At 36.0% G+C, this 15,000-nt stretch overlaps 1 protein-coding gene across 2 annotated transcripts in view; it reads left to right on the forward strand.

Moving 5' to 3' along the window:
* The first annotated feature begins 278 nt into the window (after positions 1 to 278).
* LOC138857697 (uncharacterized) overlaps positions 279 to 15,000 on the forward strand; it is a 33,706-nt gene continuing 18,984 nt past the window's right edge. Inside the window, exons 1-3 of one of the 2 annotated variants that reach the window (XR_011396891.1) lie at positions 285 to 346; positions 6,580 to 6,842; positions 6,908 to 7,685. The gene's annotated coding sequence lies outside the window, so the exon portion shown is untranslated. Of the gene's footprint in view, positions 347 to 6,579; positions 6,843 to 6,907; positions 7,686 to 15,000 lie in introns of those variants that run through there. The other variant, XM_070111299.1, reaches the window with a different exon arrangement.

A 15,000-nucleotide genomic window follows, 5' to 3' on the forward strand; every position in this document is an offset into this window, starting at 1 on the left:
TGAATGTGTAGGCGCTCAAATATCTATTTATATATATATATTCATGTATTCACATATACACTCATACTTATGTCCATATTTGCCTACGTAGCTATTTCGGCTTTGATAAGCGCTTTGCTATCAGACCCCACTACTGTCGTCACCTTACCGCTCGTTTTGCTTGCTTTAGAGATTGCTATTGTTGTTGTTATTTCTTGTTGTACACCATTTTATCTTCTTATCTGCATTATTTACTCTTTATGAACTAATTTTATACCGAGCGCGTAGTATTTCTACTACCTCGCCTGGGTACAGCTGTACGCCCATTTTGTGGACGTTTAAATGCACTCGGCTTCCTGCTTAATTGGTGAGCGCTGATAACGGTTATTGGTATATTGATATGCTGCTTTGATTCTCTTTTCTGTATTTTATTGCTCTTAATATTCTTCGGCCGGTGGTGTGCTATCGATTGACGAGTGCGTAATTATCGCCGAAGTGGTTGAGTCGTAGCGACTTGTATTGGCTTTTGGTGGAATTTGTTATTTGTTAACTGCGTCTATTTGCATTTATTTTGAGCAATGAGAACCTTGCACTTAATTTCGATAGTGAGTAATACTACAAATATAATGTTGACACTTTGGAATCGAGTGGTTTAAACTGCTTTTGCACTTGATTGCGAAGAATAAATGGAAAATTTTTCAGAAATGATATATCAAATTAGAAAACACGTTAACTTCGATTGCACCAAAGTTATAATACTCTTCAGAAATATAATATGTTCCTTAAAGAACTTGATTTTGACTGGTGACTTTGTATGGCAGCTATATGTTATAGTGATCCGATCTGAATAATTTTTTCGAAAATTACATAAATGACTTGGATAATAATTCATGCTAAATTTCATGAAGATATTCCGTCAAACAAAAAAGTTTTCCATACAAGCACTTGATTCCGTTCGTTCAGTTTGTATGACAGCTATATGTTATAGTAGTCCGATATCGGCGGTTCTGACATATGAAGAACTGCTTCAAGAGAAAAGCACGTTTGCAAAATTTAGATTTATATGTCAAAAACTGAGGGGCTATTTCGGGTATATACAGACAGCCACACGAATGGGTATACAGACGTACGACTAAATCGACTCAGGACTTGGGTTCATTCCATTTCCATACAACATAAATCTTGAAACCAAGACACTTGAATAATGAGTACATGAAATCAATTTAGTAAATTTAAAAAAATTTTCTTTGTAGTAAGAACTTACACCATACTTGATTCTCACAACTTCAACAGTTCAATAAACAACTAAATAAACAACTTCCTTCCGAATTTGTCGAGAATAACTATAAACTGCAGTCACCTTGAGGCTACAGAAATAATACTTAATACAATGGTCCAACATCTGCATAAGCAACTATACTTGAACTCGAACTAACCTATACTTCAAAATCTCACCCAGAAGCAGCGACAAAACAATGGTCACATAAATTGCGCGCGCAATCAGCAAATCCACGTCACTGACTAATTATTTAACCAATTCTTCTTGTTCTTGCAACTACTTTGCCATTTGCCATACACTAACACCCTCGATAAGGCGACGCCGTTGGCGGTCAGTCGTACATTGCTGCTCAGTTTTAGTTACTTCCACTCGTTGCACATAACAATGTCTCAAATTGGCGCCTCACTAGAGTGGCTACAATGGTTTTCCCAGCGCTTGCGATATGCGGTGGCAAAGAACTGCGGTGAGAAAAGCATATATTTTATTGTTGAATTGTTGTTGCTATTAGTTAGTGATTTCACATGCTTTTCGGCGATCGCGCTGACAATAAGCGCTGAGTTATGTGGCAGTTATGATTAGCGAGTATGCTTTGCTAGTAGATAGCGTGTCAAAATGCGAGCTGAGCGTGTTATTATTGTTATTGCAGTCAACAGGATAATTGACTTAGACTCACTCTTAGAACCACTCATCAAAAACGCGCTGCTGATTTGTTGTTAGCAAATACCTATTGTACAATATATAATTTAATTCTAAAACCTATTGGAAAATTTCAAAACACTTTGAGAAACAAAAAGTCAAACTTTATGGTGTTTATATGATCCGGTGTATGAGCGCTGCTCACAAGGTGGTAGGTTTAAATCGAAATCCGAAGTACTGAAGTCATATGTTATAGAAAAACTTGTTTCTTATAGTAATCGCTTTTTGAATGTCAGAGTCGAGAGTACTTCTAGAATGAGGCTATCTCCAAATATTTATAAAAAAAAATATAGAACATATACTTTGTTAGTACAGGCTCTTTATTCGTCTCTGAAGTTCTATACTATCAACTAGAAAAACTCCATTGCAACCCTAAAATAAAAATCACTGCAGTATTTTCTGGAGATATTTTCAAACTTTTTTTCAACTAAATGATGTTTCAATAGGCTGTGAAATCGAACCCACTTGGCGGAATTGTCATCAGAACTATCGATATATTTAAATAATGCCTATTATTACTCATTTTCTCTTTCTTGTCATTAGCCTCGCTCAATTGTGGATCTTGTGGGTTAAATAAAAATAAAATTCAGGAAAGTACATAGTTTAAAAAAATAAGTTATCGTATCCTTCACAAGGGCATTTCTTATAGCATAAAAGGGTATACACAAATCTTTATCTTGATTTTGATAGTTCAGAGTTTGTATAACTATGAGCTATAGAGGTCCCATCTAAACAATATGTATTGATATTGTACCCCGTTGTGCGTTGGAAAGTGCAAAGAAAACATTTTTCTATATACGGGCTCGATTTTGATAGTTCAGTTTGTATGGTAGCTATATGCTCTTGTGGTCCGATATTGGCTATTACGACAAATGAGCAACTTCTTGGAGAGAAAAAGCGAGGAACTAGTTGTCGCACAGACAGACGGTCAGAAAGACGGATATAGCTAAACCGGCTCAGCTCGTCATGCTAATCACTCATATATATGTCTCCGGCGTTATAAACTTCGAAGCAAATCATCCCAATGGAGTAACAAACCTAGTTTTCTATAAAGTAATAGATCAAAAGCTTAAAGTAAGTAAAAAAACTACTACAGTGGCTTTCAAGGTTACGTCGTGAAAGTCGAATATGAGTCATTAATAAACGATTTCGAGCATCTACACTTCTTGCCGACACTGCCGAACGACAACGCACCGAATGTGCACGGTGTGCGAATGCCGTACGCCGCCTGTCTGCCACATGTGCCACAGAGACATTTCGCGCGTTTAAGTAGTCGTAACGCGGTCGTTACGGAATGTGCACCGACCACTCAGCATACGAAAAATCAGTCGCCTAATGCTTATGAGTAGACAGATAGTGTCGTGGAGACACCTGTTGTTATGGCAAGCCGCCTCTTACTTACAACCAACCAACCAACTAACTAACGGATCTAGTACATACAACTATATACTTGTATGTATGCTGGCGTGAGTAGTTGTTGCATTGCTGGTGGCAATTGGCGGCGTGACGGCAGCCAAGACACATTTTACATGGTCGTAATGGGCCAAGGTGCAGTAGTGGCAACATTGGCCACCAGCTGACTGTTACAGTTATGGGCCAAAATCGTTGCCAGTCGAAGACTACCTGTTGGCTATTGCATCGTTAGTTAGTTAGTTAGTTAGCGGTACAAGTATGTGTTTATAAATGTGCGTGTATGTATGTTTGTTGCTGCGCGACTGCCACAGCGTTGTACGGAATGATCGATGAATTGCCTGCCGTCGCATATGTTGCACTATAATAGCATTTCTTGTACATATTTGCTGCAAGTTGCAGCTGTAGCGGCGCGTGTGTGTGTATGTTGCTATTGGCAAGCTGTAAGTGACGGCAAGTGCCGCATGTTGCCATGCTTCTTCGTCGGCTTTGGCTGCAGCTGAGTGACTAGTTAGCCGCTGGCTGGCTAGTAGTTGGCGGTTTTTCGCTTGTCAACTGTGGCATGCGTGTTTCTGGTGCATTCACTGTAACTGCTGCACTTGCCACATTTGTAGATGTTCGCTAGAAACTACGAATTTCCAGCTGCAGCGAGTGGCATATGTTGCATACACATTTTTCGTGATTTTTTCGATACATTTCCTGCTACTGACAAGAAGTTTTTGGTGTTTGGCGGACAACTGCATGCAACATTATGCGGAAGTCTAACTTGCAACAATGTTGCTGTCGATGCGTGAACTAGCGCAGAGTGGTATTTGAAGTCGTGATTTGTGCATTGTGTGCAAACGTGAATACTATTTTGAATGTATGGACGCAGTACGGATATATTAGATATTTTCTTTTTAGTCTTGTGTGTGTAGTTGCAGCTTGATGATAGCACAGTCAAGCGTTAAAGAGTTAAAATTTTTAAAAGCGAAATATTTTTTTAAAAAAGCCTCCGGCTCATAACAGATAAAATCAAATCTAGCAGTGAATTTTCGTTATGTAAAACGGTTCATTAAAAATGCAGCAGCCAAGCTTTGCACCATAAATTGGTTGTCATATGCCACAAGCTAGCCTAATTGTCTGTGTATTCCTTTCACTTTTCTTCTCATCTGAAAATAGTCTGCCTTCTTAATCTAGATATACGCAGATCGGCCAAAAGTGTCTTGATAAGAAGGACAGCAGTGGAAAGGTCCGCCAGGAAAAACCGACTTTATTTCTACTGAATACCAGCCCACTAAAGCATCGAGTGTAATAAGATGGTGGTCGAGGTTGCCAAGAGTGGTGCGCGGCTGTCATCCGGAAACGTAAATGACATTGGTAAACCCATGCATTGTATAAACGTCGATATAGACAGGGGCATAGCAAGGAAGGTCAAAACGCGATGGAACGATATACCAGAATGAAAAACTGCAAAAGTCATAGGCAAAGCGGTAAATCAGAAATACACGCAGTTTCTACTGCCATTCGACAGAAAAGACAGTACGAACATGATTCGAATACTCACTGGTCAGTGTTTGGTAGCACAACAGACGCAAACTTTTACGCATATGTTTAAAAAAAGTGCCGTAGAATTTTACTCCGATGAATTAAATATGTCGATGTTGTCGAAAATTTCTTATAGCTCATAACTTCTCCCTAACCGATATTCAATATTTTTATTCCTTTGAAAAATGTCTCTCCCAAAGCGTACAGAGAGTAGTCTTATGGTATGCTGCCGACCTCCACTGCTCCAGCTACACATAATTTTAAAAATTTTGAGTCATAAATTATACGTTTAACACAACAATATTCTGATCACTTATTTGAAGACATGAAATACCATATATCCCTTTGCTTTGATCCCTGGCTTCTTTGTCCAATCCTGAGAAAGAGAAACTACTAGCGATATTGCAAGATAATATAAATGAGTGCCTTTATAATGCTATTTGAATTCCCTAAGAATTTTATGGCGGAAAACAATGCACTAGCATTTGACTTATCGCCATGACTTATATGCATGTCATTTGTCAAGCGCATGGATGTCTACGATTAGAGGCAACTTCCAATTCTTAAGGAGCTGGTAGCATAATTCTACATCATCATACACTCGATATGTATAATGCATAAAGCAGCAGAGTCAACAAGTTATTCACAGTTGATAAGAAAATCGTAATCTCCTCTTCAGTTGAGGTTCCGATTTAAACTGAGATACTTGCATATGTATAAAGATACAACAAATTTTCTTTCCTCTCTCTCTCTCTATCACTAACTTTTTTTTTTTTCACAACTCGTTACTTTCTATCTCCAAATAAGTTCATAACTTATTATAACTGAACCAATTAATTTAATACCTAGTCAAACAAGTTCAAAAGTTTAATACAATAGTGTGTTTTACCAGATACTTTAATCTATTACTTTGAAACGAGTGGTTAGTTCGAATCGCCACTCTGCAATATCGGATCGAAGAAAGCCCTAATAAAGCCGTTTTATGAAGCTTTGCTTAATGTACCCAAATTAAGAAAGAGTTATCAATGACGAGCTCAAAATCAATATTGGCTTTTATTAAGTTCAAACAAAAAAAACCCCCTGAACCGATGAACTTTTATAGCTTGAAGTATATAAAAAATAATCGTTCAGTTGCTATACCCATATATGCTATATGCTATAGTAGTTCGATATTGCCGATTCCGACAAGACGCCGAAGGTCCCCAATGCTGCATTCAAGGCACTTCGTTTCAAACTTAATATACCCTCTTCAGGGTATAATAGTAGCGGTTAAGTGACGTTATTCTAGCAATATGGGGTAAGTAATGTAATTAGAGTTAAGACAAGAATGCAGGTTTGGCATCATTATGAAATAAATAATATGTAACGGGGGCTAGCGAACTAAGAATGATGTTCTGGCTACTTCTTGGAGTTATTCGCTAGCGTGGCGAATCTAGTCCTACGCTCAAATTATTATAAAAATTGTTTTATCAAGTTTGAAACAAGCTTCAAAATATGAGTGATTTCACTTAGAGCGATTTCTACAAAATAAATTTTATATTTTCATTGTATTGAATAGTAAATAGAATCATAAATAAAAACGGTAACTATTTTTGGCTGAGGAGCTCTTATAAAAATAAGTTTTGACTTTAAATTAAAAATATAACATTCTATATATTTCAAATTCATTTTCTTTTTATTACGTGAAGAAAGCTAACAAGAAAGCAGCCGCTATCAACTGACTTACTTAAGTGGTGTGCGACGCTTCACCGGCACTTGAATCAGTGCAAGCCACCTGTGTAACGGTTTATCAAAAGTCAATAATAACAAGTTGATAACAAGCAAGCGGCAACAACAGCAATACAAAGCAACAACCATATGAAATGTACTTAAATGAATGAAAATACAACAATTACAGTTAAGTACGGAAATGCCTAATAATCAGATAGGGGGATGATGGGGATTATTTCAAGTAAGCAATGATTACAAAGCGTAGTGCCAAAATAATTGAAAAATATTTTCGTTTCAAATAAACAGCAATGCCTTATCACACACAAGAAACCAAAACTAGTGGAAAAAATTGAAAATATTTTTAAACTGACTTCGCGTTCACGACATCAACATATGTTCACACATATGTATATATCAACATTTGTGGCAATTAGTACGAAAAAAAACCATTGAAGTAAGAAAGTCACCGACACCTGCATGCACGCATCAATGCCAAATGGTGACGCCACATTTTGGACGTGGGACTTTGACTCCGAAATAGGCGAGTACATTCAGCGAAAGAAACAATAGCAAAGATTCTGAACACCTGTACTGACTAAATTACTTGGCAAATACGTGAGTTGTTATAAATCAGGGGGCTGCAGGTGACGAAAGTTCCTTTTGTACTGTAAATGATTACTTTTTAATAATTATAAAGAGTATATGAAATTAATATTTTATGGCAAAAACTTTAACTTCGGCTGCACCAAAGAAATACCCTTCACAGGTATATTTCTTTTAACATAATAGGCTATAATAAAATCTTGATTTTTATTTTGATCTGTCAATTTGTGGGGCAGCCATACTGTATAATTGCCCAATCTGAATAATTGCTACATATATTGTCTTGGACAATAATCTCTGCGAAATTTCGTGAAGATATCTTGTCCTTGATTGGGATAGGTCAATTTGTATGGTAACTATATGCTATATTGATCTGATCGAAGTACTATGTTCTAAATTTATAGCCTTGACTTAGATAATGTTTGTTTAAAAATTTCGTAAAGATATCTCATCAAATAAAAAAGTTTTCTATACCAGGATACGATTTTGATCGTTCAGTTTGTAGGGCAGCTATATAATTTAGAGGTCTGATATTGGCAATTCCGACACATGACCAGTTTCTAGGGAAGAAAAGGATGTGTGCAAAATTTCAGATCGATATCTCAAAAATTGAGTTACTATTTCGCGTATATACCGACGAGAGACGGACATGGTAAAATCGACTCAGCTCGCCACGTTGATCATTTATATATGGCATATATATATACTTTAAAGGATCTCCGACGTTTTTTTCTGGATGTTACAACCTTCGTAAAAACCTTAATATAACCCGTTCGTGGTATAATAAATTAAGTGATTTATACGTAAAACAACGTAATTTATGTCAGCGTGTAAACGGGGCTTAATGAGTCAAGTAAATTGGCTTATATCCATTGGATACTTCTTTATCTAATAACAGAAACAATAATTTCTACGATGATTAGTAGGTAATATAAAACAACACGCGGCTACAACAACCATATGAAATGCACTTAGATGGAAATTATAATGACAAACAGTTATTATAAACGAATAAATACTTTAGAAAGGAAACTTCTGGACGTTATCGCTGAAAATTGTATAATATTGGTTTCGTTAAAGAGTACTTAGGTTTTGAACTTTATACATGCAGATACACGAAGAAGCTGAAAGTGCAAATAGTTGAATAATTTATTACGTAATTTAGGGCTGAGAGTGACAAAGGAGTTGGTATTAAAATCATCAATATGTCCTAAGTATTTAGAGTAGAGTAATGATGCCAAGAAAGAAGTATCAATACTTTATATTTAATCACTTTAGTAAATAATTCGGTAGTGTTGTCGTGTAATGTTTCAAGTTGAAACGCTGTTTCGGATATATATAGAAATTGGAACCGCTTTTTAAAGAATTAAAATTTTTTCGATAGTTCTATCCAGCACCCAAAAATAAAGAGAAGGTTCTATTTCCTCAGGGAAAGAGAGGCCCAAATTAAAATTTTCGTAACTCAATGATGTTGAAACTTCCCGGTATAAAATGTGATATAAGTGCGATCGGGTTACGCTAGTGTTCGAACTATTGCCCAGAAGCGGCTAACTCTGGCCAACAGAAAATAATTTATGTTCTACAAGTACAACACCAGACCAAGCACATCAATAGTGGCTCCCCAAAAGCTCCGGCAACTTGGGTGGGAGACACTTATGCATTCACCTTATGGTTCGAAGCTGTCACCAAGTGATTACTACCTGCTCCTGCCTATGGCGAATGATAGAAAATTCGCCTCATACTCGTAAAAGCTTGTGCAAAACGACTGTCCCGGTTTTTTATCAATAGGTACATATAGGTTTCTATGAGAACGGCATTATGATTATTACCTTTAAATTGGCAACAAATTATTGAAGAAAACGGTGCATATATGACTTAAATCGTATCATATTAACTATGCTAAATAAAACCTTCAATATTAAGCAAAAATAATAGATATATTTTTATTAGAACTCATAGGTAGTACAATCATCACATGAATATGCTCGTATAGTACAAATCCAGATGAAAGTGATTAGAGATACAGTCAAACCTGAGTAAGATAGAATTGGGTAAGCGAGAAAACTCTATAAGTGAGAATAATTCTCAGGTCCCGAACTTTGAACTCTCAAAAAACTCTATGAGTGAGAAGCAAAAACCTCCATAAGTGACAGTCGTTTTACCCACTCTTACCTCTATAACTGACAGCCTCTTTTGTATTTACCTCTATAAGCGACAATTTTTGTATGTATAACTCATTATTTTTTTTCAGGAATCAGGAACAATGTTGTTTTCTTGTAATTCAAAGATATAATATTTAACTGTATTATATCATTTGCAACTAACAGTACAACTCTTAGAACAACTTATAATGTCTAAACGAATATCAACGTGTTGTTGTTTTAGTGAGAAACCTTTATAAGCGAGAAAAAAATCTGATCCCTTGAACTCGCTCTTAACCAGGTTTGACTGTATATGTATGTATGTAAATGTATGTGTAAAATATCCACTTTAGAGTACAAAATACTTCAAACGTTGGTGAATTTATCACAGTTTCACACAGGTGTTTCAAAAGCACAAATCATTATATGTACAAATGCGTGAAGTATATCTAGTGAATATATGTATGTATGTATACCTTAGTGCTATTCCATGGTTGAAAGTTTTTTCTTTCCCCAAGCACCAACTATTTGCCTTCGTCGGAAACGCGTGTGCGCTTATCAGACACGAGCGAACTGGAAATTGAATGCTAAAGCAAACCAATATTCCAACAACAAATTGACATATATTCATATATATATATGTATATTTATGTATGTATGTATGACACTCGTAGGCATTACCAAAATAGCAGCTTTGTCTTCTTCACTACGTTTGGACAGACGATAGTGAGTTCTTAGTGCAAACATTTCTTAGATTTTACGCTTCTTTGCTGCTTGTTGGTGTCTACGCATTTATCACTGAATTATGTACTTTTGTTTGTATATACAATATGTAAATATGTTTGTATGTGCATGAGATGATTTCGTAATTGAGGCTCGTTTTGTTTCAACAGGTGGTTGCACCGAGAATGGCGGTTCTTATCTCAACAACAAGCGTGGCGACTTGTTGACTTCATTTGTCGTTCATTGAATTTGTTGTTATTGTATGAGGGCTTACTGAGTGCAAAGATATAAAAATTTCACAATTAGTATACCATGTGTACTACGTAACGGGACTTTTAGGTGTTTGCATGTGTGTATGACAATTCTTTCTTGTGATAACACTTTCCTTCCTATTTAGATTGTTCGGTGCAAATTTGTCATTTGCTTCAAGTAGTTCAGTTTACCGATAATTAAGGTAATTTTCATAACAGTTATTTATACATACACGTGTATGTATGTATGTTTTGCGTGCTTAGTATGACCACAACAAGTTTATGGTAGGAACTTTTACCGTGTGTACCAAGTTTATAGGTGCGTTCTCATAAATCATCGTTTGAACACCTGTCTTTAAGTGCAAAAATCTGTTCAAAATTACTTTAAATTAATATTGCTAATAAGTGATTGTTATGTGCGCATGTACCGTTAGCCAGTTAAGCGAAAGTGCCGTCTGAAAAGTTTTATGACCGCCAATAATTAGTCGATTTGAGCGAATTCGGCAATATAGTAAACTTTTATTTTTTTGCGTCAATAATATTGATAATAGCATTGCTTACTCACTCACATAGGAATATTGCGCGTTTCTTAATCCATAGTATGTCCTATGCTATGCTAATTTATGTTCTATTTAGCTGATTATACTATCTTTTTAAGTGTTTGGCTTAATTTCGAAACATTATCCGTTGTGCTTCACATATAGAAAACTTAATTCGATAAACTCGATAAAGTTCATTTAAATTTGCTTACGTTAGCGGTAACATGCCATGCAAGTTATTAAGCTTTTTTACTATAAAATGAATTAGTTGTATATTTTTGGTTTTTTTGTTTGAAAAATTTTATATTATGCAAGTTATTCCTATGTCATCATGTTAAGTTAAGTTATTAAGTTGTTTTTTACTATAATACCAATAAACTGTATTTTGTTGTATTTTCTTGAAAAATTCAATTTAATTTCGATTATGCTATGTTATGTTAAGTTATGCTCTCTTATAACATTAAGTTAAGTTATTAAGTTTTTTTACACTAAAATCAATTAATTGTATTTTGTTTATGTATTTTTGGTTTTTTTCAAAAATTCAATATAACGCTACGTTATGTTAAGTTATGCATTTGCCGTTATTACATTAGGTTAAGTTAAAAAGTAGTTTACTATAAAATAATGAATAGTATATTTTCTTGCAAGATTCAATATTATGCTATGTTATGTTAAGTTAAGTTAGTACGTTATGTCAGTAAGTTAAGTTTTTAAGTTGGTTTGCTAAAAAATTAGTGAGTTGTATTTTGTTTTTTTTTCTTAAAAATTTAATATTTTTAAACGTTTTGTTAAATTATGCTATTTTATGTCACTAAGTTAAGTTAAGCTATTAATTTGTTTTGCTATAAAATGAATGAGTTTTTTGGTGTTTTTCGTGAAAAATTCATTGTTGTTATAAATTTAATGACTTATATTTAAATGTTTTGCTATGCTACATTATGTTAAGTTATGTTACGTTAAGTTAAAAAAGTTATTCAGTTTTTTCGCTTTTAAATTATTGAGCTGTATTTCGCTGTTTCTTTCTTGAAAGTTTCAATATTACGATACGTTATGTTAAGGTATAGTACGTTATGCCGTTAAATAAAGTTAAGTTATTAAGCTGGTATACTAAAAAAATGTATTGCATTGTATTTTTTGCATTTTATCTTGAAATATTCAATATTAAGCTATGTTATGTTAAGTTAGGACTACGTTAAGTCAACTTAGAATATGTTAGGTCAAACAAAGTTAAGTTATGTTATGTCAAGTTAAAAAATTCAAGAAAAAACTCATATTTTCTAGCTTGCAAGTGGATATAACAACTTAAAGGACTAACTCAAAAATATAATGCTGTAACTTGGCGAATGTCTCACAAATTAAACTAACTTTAATTGAAAGGGATATCATGCATAGTAAAATGTTTGTTCAAAGTGATATCAGAATTTAATTTCAATTCATTTGTAGGGGCGAAATATATATAATTGGAATTGTGATTTCCTGGAGCTATAAATTAAAAATAATATGCCACAACAATATCCAGTGACCACTCACCACGCGGCAAATTGTACAATATTCCGCACATTAGTAAAGCAAATGAATTCATTCGTTCACCTCTAACCCGTGTCTCCGCCCGCAAATGTATGGCCGACCGCCTACATGCGCTAGACAGTCGCTCGTACAATGTGTTTTGGATGACCTTTGAACTTGACGCCAATAAAGCATTCCAAACGAAACTAATTCCAACATTTTTTGTGGCATATGAAAAAAAAAACAATGACAACAAGTAAGGAAGGGCTAAGTTCGGATGTAACCGAACATTTTATACTCTCGCAAGGTCAAATGGTATACTCGTTTGAGATTTCTTTGTGGATTGACTGATATTTTCGGTAGAAGGTCAACTATAGGCACTGGGGTCCACATATTTAGTACTTAGGGGTTTGAACAGTTTTGGTTCGATTTAGACAATTTTTGGCCGCAAGGTGGCATACTTTAATTGCATTATTCACGCAAAGTTTTACCCCGATATAATCATTTTTACCTGATTTGCATAGTGGAATGTGAAAGAATCAGATGGAATTGAAAATGGTGTTACATGGGAAGTAGGCGTGGTTGTAGTCCGATTTCGCCCATTTTCGCACTATGACATAGAAACATGAAAAGAACGTTATGCACCGAATTTGGTTAAAATCGGTTTAGCAGATCTCAAGATATGGGTTTTCACCTAAAAGTGGGCTGTGCCACGCCCACTGTCTAATTTTGAACGCGGTTCCTATAAAGTCATCTTATACCATCTCAGAGATAAAATTTAATGTCTCTGGCGTGTTTAGTGCTTGATTTATCGCGCTTTTAGTAGTTTTTAACAGTACCGTTATATGGGGAGTGGGCGGAGTTGCCACCCGATTTCAACTATTTTCACACCGTCAATAGAAGTGCTAAAAACATTTGCTTCCAGTGAATTTTGTTATTATAGCATTAGCGGTTTAGGAGATATGCACATTAAACCTATTAGAGGCGGGACCACGCCCACTTTTTAAAAAAAATTTTAACTGCAGATGCCCCTCCCTAATGTGATCCTGTGTACCAAATAACAGTCTTGTATCTTATTGCGGAGCTTAGTTATGGCAAGTTATTTGTTTTTGATTAATGGCGTTTTGTGGGCGTGGCAGTGGTCCGATTACGCCCATCTGCAATACCAACCGTCTCACGGTACCATGAAACATGTCTACCAAGTTTCATAAAGATATCTCAATTTTTACTCAAGTTAGAGCTTGCACGGACGGACGGACGGACAGACGGACGGACGGACAGACAGTCACCCGGATTTCAACTCGTCTCTTCATCCTGATCATTTATATATATATAACCCTATATCTAACTCGATTAATTTTAGGTGATACAAACAACCGTTAGGTGAACAAAACTATTATACTCTGTAGCAACAGGTTGCGAGAGTATAAAAATATAAACACAGCAACAACAACCATAAAGTCTAAACTAAAGCGCCGCGCTGATGAATGTGCGAGTTGCGAAGCGAGATTTGCTGCGTCGACGGCGAGCGAGATTTTTTAACGAATCTGTCAACCGAGCGACCGGCAAGCGCATGAGTGTAAGATTTATGCGACAGCGCGCAAAGTGCAACACGGCGCATGCGCAAGCGGAATAATTGACAACAGCTGCAACGCGGCGGCGCACACACATACACATACATTAGTGCGCATTAACTCAGCGTTGCTTTGGGAGTGACTAAGTGCACACATATCAGCGCTTTGATGGCAGACAGAGTGCAGAGGGCGGGGAAATTGAGTGCTGAGGCGGTTTGGCTGGCATGTGCGCACATTTCAGAACAATTTACAAATTTATTTGCACGCTCGGTAAATATGGGTAGGTGCGTGACGCCCGTTAGCGGCCCATCGGATACTGCAAATTACTGTGTAGCAATTTAAGACAACTCATTACACTCTGGGTGAGCAGGAGCGGACGAAGTGTTGTGCAGATTGTTTTCTACAACTTCGGGTTAAAGGGGCCTAATACATTCGTCAGTAAAAGTTTTGAAATTTTTTATACCAGGTTCCCTACATCTTTACTTTTCTACATGTATTCTATGAAAAAGGCAAACCCACGACTTCTGTACCTCAGTCTTAGGGTTTAATCGTACATTTGGATTTATCTTCCACCTCGTCTTCCTCCATACAGCTTTGGCAAAAATCGTTCGACAAAATATTTAGCAGAACACCTACAATTGCGGCGAGATTGACCTTGCTAAAAGCAAGTAGTTCAGATGATCTCTTACGGTTCACTCTGGGATAGAAGGATCTCGTAGTCGCACAAATTCTGGTTGTTGACCAGCGCTTATCAAGCTCACAGGAGGTCCATAGGTCCAGCGTTAGAATGTAAGAGAACAACGAAGTACCGACTCGCTTCCAGTTGGATGAAATTTGTGCAAGATCAACGGCTTTGCATTATCCGGCGATTCCTCTGTGACCGGGCACCCATACACGTCCAATACGGAAAGAGCTTTTTGCTATTGCTAATGACAACATGCACTCAATCTTTATTAAATGAAATCTTCATTCAATTTTTCGCGTTAAGAGTCTAGATCTGTCTTAGAGTATAAATAGCTTGTTATTAATAGATCTCTTAACCTGTGGTAAATTTTAAGTCAG

The sequence above is a fragment of the Bactrocera oleae genome, chromosome 6 (assembly GCF_042242935.1).
Source record: "Bactrocera oleae isolate idBacOlea1 chromosome 6, idBacOlea1, whole genome shotgun sequence".
In the NCBI taxonomy this organism is placed as follows: domain Eukaryota; kingdom Metazoa; phylum Arthropoda; class Insecta; order Diptera; family Tephritidae; genus Bactrocera; species Bactrocera oleae.